The following is a 15,268-nucleotide window of genomic DNA, read 5'->3' as shown; positions in this document are numbered from 1 at the left end:
TGCCAGCTCCCCAGGAAATTTTTGCCAGATCATTACTATCAGGATAATTTTATCCAGCTATAAAATCTTTAACAGAGATCTTTATTTGTAGAAGAATATACTAGAGAATTTGAACAACTCATGATAAAGTGTGACATTCAGGAGAAGGAGGAGCAAATAATAGCCTGGTACCTTGCAAGCTTAAACATAGATATTAATCGTCTAGTCTAGCTTCAGCAATATTGGACCCTAGATGATGTCATTCGTCTAGCCATGCGTGTTGAGAAACAGATGCCCAAGAGATCTACTTTCCAGCCTTCATCCTCTAGGGGTTATTCAGAAGGCCGTAAGGTAAAATTTCAGCAGACCAACTCCTCAAGCAAGCCGCAATCTACCCTTATGCGCAAACCGCCATCTAATGTTGCTAGGGAGTCTGGCTCTAAAGTAATCAAATGCTTTAAATGTCAAGGATTTGGCCACATTACTATAGATTGTCTTACTCGAAGGGTTGTCACTATTAGGGAAGGACCAGAGTATGAAGCACTTGAAGAAGATGAGGAGGACACTGAGTTTTATAGCACTAATCTTGTATATGACGAGGAGGTCACGCCTGCTGATCAGGGAGAAGCATTGGTGCTTAGACAAAGTCTACAAACAACTGTAGTTAAAGAAGAACCTTCGCTACGACATAATATTTTTCACACTCATTGTACGGTCTAAGGAAAAGTTTGTAATGTCATCAATGACAGTGGAAGCTGTGAAAATGTAGTATCTGACTACATGGTGGAGAAATTGATGTTGCCAACATAAAATCATCCGTAATCTTACAAGCTTTACTGGCTCAACAAAGGGAATGAGGTAAAAGTTTCTAAACAATGCCTTGTGACCTTTTCTATTAGGAATTGATATTGTGATGAAGTTTTATGTGATGTTGTTCCTATGGATGCATGCCACCTTCTCTTGGGGAGGTCATGGCAATATGACCAACATGCTATGCACAATGGGCGAGCAAACACCTATTCTTTTACGAAAGATAGTGTCAAGTTCATACTAGCACCTTTACCTCCCAACGAGATTAGCCAATCCTTAAGGGAATTTAGTACCTCTAAACCATTAATGTCTTTGATGACTACAGAGAAATTCAAGGTATCGAAGTTTGAAGCCTAAATGATGAGCTTTATTCTAGTGCTTAAGGTAAACGATGAGTCAGCCAATCCACCAGGAGTCATTCCGTTATTGTCAAAATTTTCAAATGTAATATCTGATGAGATACCACCAATGTTGCCTCTCATACGAGACATACAGCACGCCATTGACTTCATTCTAGGAGCATTCATTCCTAACAAGCCTGATTACAAGATGAGTCCCCAGGAACATGCCGAAGTCCAACAGCAAGTTGAAGAGTTATTGAAAAAAGGGTTAGTTCGAGAAAGTATTAGCCCTTATGCTGTACCTATTCTTTTAGTACCTAAGACGGATAGGAGTTGGAGAATGTGCATTGACTGTTGAGCCGTCAACAAGATCATTATTAAGTATCAATTTTTGATACCTCATCTCGATGATATGCTTGACCAGTTGTATGGTGTTACTACTTTCTCCAAAATTAACCTTCATAGTGGGTACCACTAAATTAGAATTTGGCCAGGAAATGAGTGAAAGACTGCTTTCAAGACCAGAGATGGCTTGTATGAGTAGAATGTGATGCATTTTGGGTTAACAAATACCCCTAGCACATTTATGCACCTGATGAATCAAGTATTGAGACACTTCATTGGCAAATTTATTGTTGTGTACTTTGATGATATTCTTATTTACAGCAAGAGTCAAGAAGAACATTTAGATCACTTACGATAAGTTTTGCAAGCCTTGTGTGAATAGAAACTTTATGCAAATCTCAAGAAGTGCACCTTCCTCACCAATGAAGTTGTGTTCTTGAATTACATCATTACCGCAGAGGGTATTTGAGTTGATCCAAGCAAAGTTTCAACCATTAACAGCTGGCCAATTCTAAAATCTATTCCGAGGTTCGAAGCTTTCACGGATTAAAAGAGGTTCATCCGCAATTTTAGCTATATTGCTGCACTACTTATAGATTGCATCAAGGGAGAGAAATTTCAATGGACAGAGCAAGCTCAAAAAAGCTTTGAGAAGCATAAGAAAAAATTGACCGAAGCTCCAGTCCTAGCTCTTCCTAATTTTGACAAAGTATTCAAAGTTAGCTGTGATGCTTCTAACACCGATATTGGTTCTGTCTTGAGTCAGGAGGGCCATCCCATTGCCTTTTTTAGTGAGAAGCTCAATGATGCCAAGCTTAGGTATTCTACCTATGATGAAGAATTTTATGCCATTGTTCGAGCTCTCCAACATTGGAGTCATTATCTCCTGAATAAAGAGTTCATACTTTTTTTTTGATCATGAGGCTCTCAAGTATTTGAATTCCTAGCAGAAGATCAGCCACAAACATGCCTGTTGGAGTGAACTTTTATAGTCTTATTTATTCCTTATCAAGGATAAGGCTAGAACTTTGAACTCCGTAGCTGATGCTCTTAGCCGTCGACATGTGCTACTCACAATACTGGAAACTAAAGTTATTAGGTTTGACCTTGTCAAAGAGTTGTATTAGGATGATCCTGACTTTTAAGAAGTATTGGAAGCAACTGTAAATCAACCTTTCCACCAGTTTTACAGACACGACAGGTTTCTATTTCAAAGCAAAACCCTATGCATTCCATAGGGTTCCTTAAGAGAAGCCATAATTTGGGAAGCATATGACGGTGGATTAGCTGGACATTTTGAAAGGGATAAAATAGTTGACCTAGTGAAGAAGAACTTTTACTGGCCTTGACTTGAACGAGATGTCAATAGGCATATATAGAGATGCAAAATTTATCACTTGGCTAAATCCAAGGGTCAAAATACTAGATTATATATGCCTTTGCCAATTCCAGGAGCACCTTGGGAAGATGTAACTATGGATTTTATTCTAGCTTTACCACGAACTCAGAGGCAAAAAGATTCTATCATGGTAGTTGTGGATCATTTCTCAAAAATGGCCCATTTCATTCCATATAAGAAGACTAATGATGCTATTCAAGTAGTATACTTATACTTTAAGGAGATTGTGCGTCTTCATGGCATTCCTAGTTCGCTAGACTTGACCCTTTCACTTGATAAACAGTAATATAGTTCTGATATTGACCAAAGGGTTAAGAAAATCAAGAAGTTGCATGAATAAGTTCGTGCACGAATACAGAAGTAGAATTTAAGATACAAGACTCAACATGACAAGCATTAAAAGTATCAAGCTTTTAATGTGGGCGATTTGGTTTGGATACATTTATGAAAGGAACGATTTTCTAAACAACCAAATGCTAAGTTGTCCTCAAGAGATGATGGTCTATTCAAGATAGCGTAAAAGATCAACAATGCTTACAAGGTTGAATTACTTGGTTCTTATGATGTATTTGCCAACTTCAATGTCGCTGATCTATCTTCTTATGTTGACGAAGATGATGAATTTGACTTGAGGGCGAGTTCTGTCTAACCTGAGGAGGATGAAACGGAAAAATAAAAGAGTAGAAATGAAAGTCACATAATGGAGCACAATAAACTCGCCTTTTCAACATTCTATGACTTTTTTTTTCCTTTTTCGGTGCCATTTTCTTCTGCATCGTCTTCTCTTCCTCACAGTGTCAATCTTCTTCTTCAACAGTCTGCTTCCATGCACATGCTTCGTCTCGCCAAGACACCAACTCTCCAATGTCTGATTTCAAAGACAAGCTAAGTTCATCTTTCTTATGTTTTACTGCCTTTCCACAAATCCTTTTACAATTCATAAGTTTATATTATTTGTTATGGGATGATATCTTAAAGCATGGAAAAGCTGAACTTTCCTGGGCATGAATCTGGAGAGCAACATCAGATTCTTGTACTGGTTGAAAATTAAAAAAAAAAAAGAATCACGTATCCACTATTCAAGAAATTTTTCTGTCAGTCACTCCTTCAAGATTTCGTAAAGGGTTTGCCAGGGAAACTAAAACTCTCACGAATTGTGCCTTAGTGTTACAGGATATATCGTTTTATTATATAAATAGATGTAGTTAACATGTAAATTAAATTTTCTACCTTTCTTTTCATAAAAAAGTGATTTTTTTTATAATAACCACATCCTGTATCCAATTATAAAAAAAAAAAGGATTGAATTTTTATCTTATATCCCTTCCCTCACTTATAGGACCGGGACAAGACAGAAAAATCCCATAACAAAGGTCATGATCTAATCTGAAGATACAATAGAAAAACTCTAAACATTAATGTCATTTTGTTTTGTGATGCATATAATTTTTGTTAACTCATCTCATAAATGAACTTGTTTTTTCTTTTTTCTTTTTACCAACGAATTGCCTGTTTGGTTTGTCTCCAGGATCGATTTTTTGGGAGGAAATTGATTTTTAAAAGAAAATTACCCAAACATCATATATATAAGATAATTGATTGAATAGGCTAAAATTGATTTTTGTGTTAAGCTATCTATACCTACTTATTTGATTATCACTTTACCGTATTAATAATAAATAATTTGTCAATAATTCATTTTTGTGTTAAATAAAATTTAATAAATTTAATAATATTAAGTATAAATTTATTAATAATTTGATTTTAAAAAGTAATGTTTTTTAGATTGTGTTTGGTTGGGATTTTTGGAGGGCCTCCCCTCCCCTCATATTGCTCCCGTCAAAATTGAGGTTTTTTGGAGGGCAGCTAATTTTTTTTACTATTTTATCCTTATTTAAATTTTAATTTTCTAAGTATATCCATCACTAAAAAAAATTCCTTCATATCAAATTGTGTTTCACTCCCAGACTGAGCTTATTGAGTTTTTTTTTTAAAAGTTATATTTCATCATATTTTATTATATCTTTAGTTATTTATTTTTTTATAAAAATTATTATCATTATAATTATTGGTTTAATTTTTTTTTTCACATATTGACAATATGATAGGATGAGAGTAAATTTTTAAAAAATCATGCAATTTAAATTAAGGTGTAAAATTATTCTCTACTAAAAAAATTTTAAAAATTTTAAACTAATATATAAAGATATAATAGTAAATTAGTTATTACCTCATCTCCCTTCCCTTCCCCTCCTAAACTAAATAAAAAATTATTAAAAACCTTCTCTCCTCCCCTCCCTCCAACAAAATCAAACAAGGTAACATTAAAATTTTTCCCTCCATCACCTCCTCTCCCCTCGAATCAAACACATCCTTATGATAACTTGCACGTCTAAAATTAATTTTAATTAAATTATTTAAATATTTTCAATTTCATTAAAATTAATTTCAAAAAAACAGTATCCAAATATATTATGTTACAATATAATCAATTATAATTTAAATTAATCATATTAATCAATTATTTTTATAATTAATTACACCCAATTGAAATTCAAATGGGCTCTAAATTTACCATATCTTGTGCGCTTCATCATTTGATACTATCTATAACATCCCAAATTTTATTGTTAAGATTTAAGTAACATTGGATAAGATTTTTTGGTAATTGAAATTTACCATATAATTAGTGATTGAAGATAATTTATTTTAAAAGGTGTCAAAGATATAATTTTTAGAAAAGGAGAAACATATAATTTTTTTTGTGGGATTAAATAAGCAGTTAAAATAGTGTTTCAATTTATAAAAAAAATTATTTGAGTATTAGAAAATTATATGTGAGCTTAATATATAAAACTCAATTGTCTTAAATTTTGGGAGAGTTTTGAAAAAATTATATAAATATTATAAAAATGGTTTTAAAATTTATAAAACCAAAATACAAGATCATGAGATAAAAAGAAATTATACCAGATATTTAGACACACATAAGTGGATAAATTATTGAAATTGTACAAGATATTATGTGAAGTAGTGTTTTTGCTAAGAATTCACTGAGTTACGTTTTTTTTTCCCTGATTCATACATCTATAATTTTTTTTTGGCTTTAAGGAATTATTTTTTCCAAACTTCACCTTTAAAGTCATGATTTTGTTATTTAGCTTTTTGACATCTTTTTTCTAATATAATAGGATACTTTTTGAAGTACATACAAGGTCACAATGATGTTTTGAGATTAAAGGAGTCTTTGGTTAAAAAAAAAAAGAGATTAAAGGAGTTTCTATTTCTAAATTCTAAGTAAATTTTTACACAAGTACTTGTGAAAATAAATATGATTCTTCATTGATTTTAAATATTTGGAATGATTAGGAATATTTTGAAATTTTTATTTGGGAAAAAAAACCATTCAATTTTTAAAACTCTAATTGTGGCATTCGTTTATTAAACGGCCATCCTCAAGTAGTGGGAGACGAAACAATAAGTGATTTTCTAACTTCATTGTACAGCTTAAAAGATACAGTAGGTCCATTTGAAAAAAAAAAAAAGTATTTAAGGGGACATGTAAGGGTCTTTCTTGAAAATGAGAAGTTGAATAAGGTTGAGAAGCTAATAGTATTGGGCAAATTATTCACACAAAAAATAAAAAAGATTGCATAAATTGAGAATTTATTGTTGTTTTAAGTATGGGAGTTGTGGGCTCATTATATTGTCTTTTTACTTGGGGAAGTAAGCATAATTGGTAATAATGACAATAATGATAATGTTGAAATAATTATGGAACATAAATATTGTGGAAATTTTGAGGAATTAGGATATTATATGAGTTATCATAGTCAAGGCAAACGTGACGTGATTGAGGGATATTGTGGTGTTGGAAAGATGTATGTTTGGAAGATATTGTTTGCTTCATTATGATTCAGAGATAAAATTATTTTTAATGTAGTATCAAGCGAGATAACTTATTTACTGCTTCTAAGGAGGATGAACTAGCTCACTCAAACTTTTGTATTTCGTTTTTTTAACAAAAGATGCTATACGTAGCATAAAACAAGGAAGCAACTTAGCTAAATTATTGGTTCACATGTCATTGATTATATGGGATGATGCTTTAATGGTGCACAAGTTTTGTTCTGTAGCTCTTAACAGATGCTTAAAGGATATTCTAAAATTAAGCAACCCATTAGCTACCAATCTTTCATTTAAAAGAAAAGTTGTTGTATTTGGCGGAGACTTCATGTAGATCCAAAGAAGCTATTATTCTTGTAACCATAAACTTTTTGTATACATGGGATAATTGTCAACTTCTTATATTAATAAGAAACATGAGACTTACGACAATAAATGATATACCGTCTATCAGTGCTCTTTAGGATTTTGCTGATTAGATTATCTCAAATGACGATGGACTGTTGCTGAAGTTAATAAAGGGTCTATGGATATTAAAATCGTAGCTAATTTGTTAATAGATGGTTTAGGTAATCTATAATCTAATAAAGTCTATTGTTAATTCAACTTTCCTGAATTTCCTTAACAGTGTTTATAATTTTTCATATTTCAAAATTTAGAGATAGGGCTATCTTAGCATTTGGTTGTGGTTGAAGAAGTAAACATGTATATGTTGTCCCCTCCCTGGAGAAGAAGTTGTATATTTGAGCTCTAGTAGTATTGTGAACAATGATGGGGACAAGAATTCGCTTGATGACTTGCACTCTACAGATTTTCTAAATTTAATTACAATGAGAAGCCTCCCGAATCATGAAATAAGCCTAAAAGTTGGCACTCTAATTATTTTAATGTGAAGCATTAATAAGTTTATGGGATTCTGCAATGGTACATGTCTCATAGTTACATAAATTTAAAAAACATGTTATTGAGGTCGAGGAAATGTCTAGGTCCATTGTAAGGACAAAAGTATGTATATCGCATATTGCTATGTGTCCATCTGATTACCATTTACTATTAGGAGGTAGCTTTCCATTATGTTAGCCTTTACAATGACCATGAATAAGAGCAAGCCTAGAGCCCGTGTCATGTCAATTTACACTTGCCTTATCCTATTTTTACCGACAGATGGTTATACTTTGTTGTTTCTCGTGTTTGAAATAGGAAGGATTCAAAAATGTTCGTTCTTGATGAGAGTGGTCAATCCACGTATATAATTCCTAATGTTGTTTATAGGGAAGTCTTCAATAATTTAATCGAATTGATTATGAATTTTTGTAATTTGCTTCCTATCACATGCATTTAGTTTTTAACCATTTGATTAACCCTAACATACACATTTAATATGAAAAGCAATACTTACACAACCCCACTGCATATAAAATGATATGGAGAATTTGTCTACAACAAGTTATTCTATTAGGAAAGATCTTTTTGCATAATTGACATTTATTTATAAAAATTGTAGTATAAGATGCATGGGAACTTTAATTTACTAGTTGAAAATTGTGGTCAGCTTAACTAATTAGTATCATAAGTCACCACCATTAACTACAAGTGACATTATTATTGGTCAATTTTTAATTCTAAAAATGTTTTAAAATTAACATAACCAAACATTTTTTTGTTTGTCTTGAAAAACAATTTTTAAAAATCAGTTTACAAATCAGTTTTTAAAAACAAAAATTAAGAGCAAAACCAAACAAGCTCTATGTCTCTAAATAAAGAATAAAAAATATGTTTAGAAATATATTGTTAAATAATTATAGCTTCACATCTTCTAAATGCTGTGTAAAGAAGTCTAATCCTATTTCTATCAAGTTAATAATTAATTAATGTGAAAATTAGCTCAATGGCCTCAAAAAACATAACTCCCATAAATTATGTATGAGATTTTATGAATATTTTAAAATATGGCCCATTCATAAAATGAATTAGATATATCTTTTTTATTCTCAAATTAAATTTATTATTAAAACAAAATATATTTATTGTAACTAATCCTTAATTGACTGAATCTTTTCTTTTTTTTCTCTGAATCAATCCTTTTTTTTTGAATATAAATTGTCGGTGCCTTCCCTCATTGCAGAGCTTTCTTCTCTCCCTCTCTCTCTCTCCCCGTTTTTCCTAGGAACACTATAAAGAGGACATTAGACATTGAAGAGGAACCTTCATTTTTAGAAGTAGAAGACTAAGCTAGAATCTATTCTTTGTCATCATATTTTTACCATTTTTACATCTCTCGATAGCATCAATTTTTTTCCAGACTGTGTTTAATTCATTTTGGCAAATGATTATGTATTTTTCGTATTGTTGATCTCTGATACTATATCATTGATATACATATGTATATCAATGATAAACAAGTTTATGTCTGATTATTTAGTGATGTTGATCTATGATAGTATATTAGTGATATACATTAATATATCAATGTTATAGTATCACGAATCAATAACAAAAAAAATACATAATCATTTGCTCAAAATGGATTAAATATAGTCCACAAAAATTTTTGGACTTTAAGTTTATCACAGAGAGTCAAACACATAATCTAATAAAATAAAAAATCATGAATATGTAGCTCAATTTTGCCACTGACATGCTCTATTCCGTTGAGTACCATCGATGTATCTCACCTCACGTTTGTCTCTCGCGATTGTGATTATAGCTTGCTCACACTGTTCTATTGTCTCACGTTCGTCTCTCTCACATCCAGTTCCATCTTCTCGCTCACATTCATCTATAAAAAAGGTCATTTTAGACTTCATTGCATTCAGTTTCAAAGATTTCTTATATTTTAAATCTTCTAGTATTTGCAAAAAGCATATATTAAAAGGGCAATTTTGTAAATTAATTATAAACTAAATATTAAAAAGGCCATTTTTGAAATTTAAGAAAGGATAAGCTATTTCTTTTATTTGATTTTATGATATGAGCTATATGTGAAAAAGCTCCATTAAAAAATCTATTTGGTTATGTTCATTTTAAAAAAAAAAATCTTTAGAATTAAAATTGACCGACGGTGATTTTTTTTTTACAGTTAATGATGGTGGTTTATTATACTAATTAGTTAAGGTAACTATAGTTTTTAATAATCAAATGTAACATATTGTAAAAACAAAAAAAAAACAGTTTTAAGGTGTTTTTATTTTTTATTTTTAAAAACAAAAAACAGAACAATTTTGAAAACAATCAAATTTAAAACACTTAGCTAAACAAGTTTTCAAATTCTATTGTTTTTTTAAAAATAGAAACCAAATAAACCCACAAAATGAACCAGTTTCAATACTCATAAGTTCCTTGTGCTCATCAGGTTGATGTGATATGAACAATTCAAATTTTAATATAGACAGTCTAGGTTTAAAGGTTTTAGTTTTTATTTTTATGTATGTTTATTAAAATAAAATTATAAAAATTTTAATAAATTTATTTTATCATCAATCTAGATAATATAAATTTAATTTGAATGATCCAGTTAAATATTAAAAGTTTTAATAATTTTATAAATTAATCATCTAGATGTATTTTGAATAGTCTAGATTTAATATTAATTTTTTTAAATTTTTATTTTTGTAAATATAATATTAAAATTAAAGATAATATCTAAATTGGTACATTCAAAAAGAATTTTTTTTAACAAAGTTGCGAGTTAAAATTTTTAAATTTAAATTGTTCAGAGTACATTTGAATCAATAATTTATAATAATATTAAATTGGATCATCTATATTAAATATGTATTGTTTAAATTGATAATAAAATAAATTTATTAAAATTTTTATATTTTTTATTTTAATAAAAATAAAACAAATCTTTAAACTTGTACCGTTCATATCAAAATATAAATGGTTCATATCTCATAAACCTAATAAGCATAAGGAGCACTGAAACTAGGACTGTGTAATAAATGAGACATGCTGGCCTGAGGGGCTATAAGACAAGTGATCCCATATTGCACAAGATGAGCTAGGCCAACTAGTACTCATCCATGGCCCATTTTAGCCCTTAAATAGGTGAGGCTAGCTTGTACTGGCATGGATGGGTTGAGGCTAGCCCATATAGATATACTACCTGTTTGGATAAGACATAAAATCAATTTTTTAGTTAAAGTTTTCTAAACAACACTATTTTTAAGTAATCGATTATCAGCCAAAAATCACGTTTTGATATAACCTTGTAGAGGCAACTTCTAGGATTTAATTCTCCTATTGCAATATTAATTATTTGTCAAAGACTATCCTACCCGCCAATATTACCCTCACCCATTTTATTATACATAAATTCTCTCATTTCTCATTCTCTTGTTATCTGTCATCTCCCGTCTCTCACTCTCTTTGATCTATAACTTCCTTGTGCTATCTCTCTACCATCATTCACCCACCCCTAATGTGGTCATTGCCCATCGTCTTTGATCTATGGCCAGAGGCAAAGATCTTCGGCCATCTTATTTTCTCTTGTCTCTTATATGCAGATCTATGTGGTCCTTCTCCTGTGCTGTTCTCCTGACATCCTCGACTACTATCTATAATCTTTGATCTATGGCCAGTGGCAGTAATCTCTAGCCATAGTTGAAGAAGGTTAGTCTTGCCTTGATCTACTCGCCCCATCTCTAATATGCTTGTCATCCAGTGTCTTCTTCATCTTTGATCTCCTTTGATCTATTTGAGTGAAGCATTAGCTGGGCTAAGCCTCTTGCAAGGTAAATGATCTTCTCCAAGCATTATTTTGAGCAATTTGGTGACTTTGTTTTGGATGGTGTGGAAATTTTTCTTGTCACTTCAAGCTTAGCTGTGGCTTGTAATTTTGCTTTCTTTGTTAAGTTTTTATGCTGTTTTTAGTTGCCTGAGACTCTGTATTGGATGGTATATAATTAATCATGGAAATAATATGTTGGGATGAAAAATAATATGCTTGAGATTTTGAGTATATTCATTTTCTAGTACAAAATCTTTACTGCCTAACTGAACTCATGACTTGATTTGGGAAAGCAAGATGCTCTCATGAACAAGCCAGGAGCTGAATTGGAAATGGAGTACATTCATTTTGGTCATGATGGAAAAATGGTCAATAAGTAGGAAAAATTGGATTCCTTTCTTTGCTAGATTTTGATGTACGAAAATAATGAAATTTTAATAGTCTAGTGAAAATTCATTTTAGCTCCTTTGGAAATTGAAAGATATTGTATATTTCACTGGAAACATGAAAAATTGAGTCACTGATCTTAGCAATGCCATTTGCATCAATTAAGTTACAAAATGACTTTCTAATATCATGGTTCCTTAGTTTGTACCCATTTATAAGCTTGTCGTGATAATCATAACTAAAGGTAAATTAAGGTAGTTTTCTAGGTAGGCATGTATTACAAACTTAGCAATGATAAGTGTATGGCTACATAAAGAAAGTTGACAAGATTATGATAACAAGTGTATAGTTGTTTGATTGTGTATTCATGGATGATATAGTAATATGGCCTTTTTAATGTACTAATTCCTTTTTATTGAAGAATAATATAGTACTAAGGTCTTTTTAAGGTACTAATTCTTGTTTCATTGTATTGTTGTGATTTATTATCTTACTTAAAGATTAGTCTGACATATTTATATTATATTGTTGAATTTGACTTATGTCACTCTTTCAACTATTTATGTGCTTTTTATATATGCTATTGAAATATTTTAATGTTGTGGAAAAGTTATTGATATTTGTATAGTTAAATTATTTATATATATTTATAATTGAAATTAAGTGTACATATTATTTATGTGTTTGGCTATAGGCAGTAAGGAGTATGAAAGAGTCATGTAAAAAAAAGTTAAAGAGAGCCTAAAAAGTTAATGCTTTGATTAGTTGTATGCATTAAAACATTTGTGTAAAAAGCCATGAAGAAATAATGAATATACAGGTCATTTGTGGGTGAATGAAATCTTAGGAGGACACCCAATTCATTGTTATGAAATGTTTAGAATGAAACTATATGTGTTTCATCAATTATGCAGTGAATTGATACGGCATGGACTAAAGGATATTAGGTGAATGAGAGTACAAGAAATGATTGCAATATTTTTAAATACAATTGGACATGGGCTAGGAAACAAGATGACACAAGAAAGATTTCAACACTCAAGAGAGACTATTCACATATATTTCTATGAAGTTTTAATGGCTTGCTTTCAATCTACAATGGAATATATTAAACCATAAGATAGGTCCTTTTTGTTGCGTATCAAACAAAATACAAAATGATAAGTGGTATTGGTCATTTTTCAAAAATACAATTGGAGCAATTGATGGTACACATATTCTATGTGTAGTCCCCACCAGTGAAAAATTAAAATATATTGAAAAAAAGGAATCTCAACGTAAAATGTAATAGTTGTGTGTGATAAAGATATATGCTTTGCTTTTGTCTTAGTTGGATGATAGGGTACTGCACATGATGCTCGCTTTTAAACGTGCTCTGACAACTTAATTAATGAACCTTTTACACCGCCTTTAGTTATATTTGTTGGTTTAATTTATTTATGTTGGACTTTTTAACTTACAAACTTTGATAATAATCTCTTTTTTACAAGTAAATATTATTTGGTAAATACCGGCTACCAACACCAAATGAATATCTTAGTCTATATAGACAAGAACACTACCATCTTTCTAATTTTAGAAGATCAACTGAATTTGCAAACAATAATAAGGTCTTTAATTATTTTTATTCAAGTTTATGGTGCATAATAGAAAGAACATTTGAATTTTGGAAGAACAGGTTTGCAATATTACATAATATGCCTAGCTACGACTATGATATATAAGTTCAGATCGTTGTTGCATCAATGATGATGCATAATTTCATTAGAAGACAATCTAGTTATGATTTTGATTTTTTGTGTCATGAAAGGGAAGATCAAATAGAGCATGAGAAACAAGAATATTATCACATTGATGAATATTCATCCTTACCATCATCCATAATATATTCATTAGCTATGACTCATATCTATGATGTCATTAGGGATCAATTTGTATATTTTCATCTTCATTAGTTATTGTAAAATTGATGTTTGATATTTAAAAATTAAATCTTTATTTTTTGTTAAATTTATTTAAACTAACATATATTGAGTTATTTATTTACGTAAATTAAATTGTTAATATTAATATAATTTAAACTTTTATAATTGATCAGACATATAATTTAAATAATATATTTTATTTTTTAAATAAAATTTAACAAATTTAATAATATTAGATAGAAATTTATTAATAATTTAATTTTGAAAAGTAATGCCCTTTATGATAATTTGCATAGCCAAATTAATTCTAATTCAATTATTTAAACATCTTCAATTCTATCCAAAATCAATTCAGAAAAATAGTATATAAACATATTACTTTATAACATAATCAATTATAATCAAAATCGATCATATTAGTCAATTATTTTCATAATTAATTATATTTAACTGAAATTCAAATAGGCTACTGGATGGGTTGAGATTAGCCAGTTTTGTGCAAAAGCCTTTAAAAAAAATAAAACCGAGCAAGCACCTATTCCAATTTTCAAAACTTTTCAATGCTATAACCAAAGTAAAAGGAAAAATTCATTACAATAAAAAAAAATACGGGAAGAGATCCAAAGGGAAAAAAATCATTCCTAAATTTTAGAAAGCTAAGAAATATACCTTTGTTTGCCAAATCTTAGATCAGAATATCCCCAAAGTGTAATGATGATTCTCAAATTATATCCAAGTACCCGACAATTCATCAAAGCAATTTTATAAGTAATCCCCATACTATTATACAGATCTAGATAGAGGGAGAGCAATAATGAGTGAAGACGCATTTGGACGCTAATTAAAGCAAGAAGAGAAGATCAGCACGAGCTGGATGACGATGCACCGGGACTTCAAATAGATGTTAAGATTCAAAGAAGAGAAGACGAAAGCAGAAGAGGCATATGGACGCTGGGAAAGCGCCGCATGTGTAGAGCGAGAATGAAGGCAAGGGACAAATAGACAAGCAGCGGAAGGAGACAAGGCAACTGGTCGTCCAACAACGACGAGGGAGAGAGATGCAAGGTTTTCAAATGAAGATTAAAGAAGGGCAACAGGGTACATACTTGAAAGGTGCGATAAGAGAAAGAAGGTGACAAGCTGCTGCGATTTGAGAGAGAAGAGCAATAGATGAGACGCTGGGTTTTTTATTTGAACTTTGAAATGATATTTAAAGAGTCTAGACCGCTATCATTTATAATGAAAATTGCAAATTTGTGACTGGAGGAAAAGTTGAGAAGATGTAAGGGGGAAAAAAGGCTTAATAGGTTGGGCTTTGTAGTGTGATTTTTTTTTGTTAGAGACTTTTAATGTGCCCTTCTTTAATATTCTTTATAATACTTTAATTTTTTAATTTTATTTTTATTTTTCTTTAGATTATTAACTTCTACATAAAATAAGAGAC

The sequence above is a fragment of the Prosopis cineraria genome, unplaced genomic scaffold (genome assembly GCF_029017545.1).
Source record: "Prosopis cineraria cultivar Desert tree isolate PC_DT_omini unplaced genomic scaffold, ASM2901754v1 PC3, whole genome shotgun sequence".
Taxonomy (NCBI): Eukaryota; Viridiplantae; Streptophyta; class Magnoliopsida; order Fabales; family Fabaceae; genus Prosopis; species Prosopis cineraria.
This window is presented reverse-complemented; position numbering follows the sequence as displayed.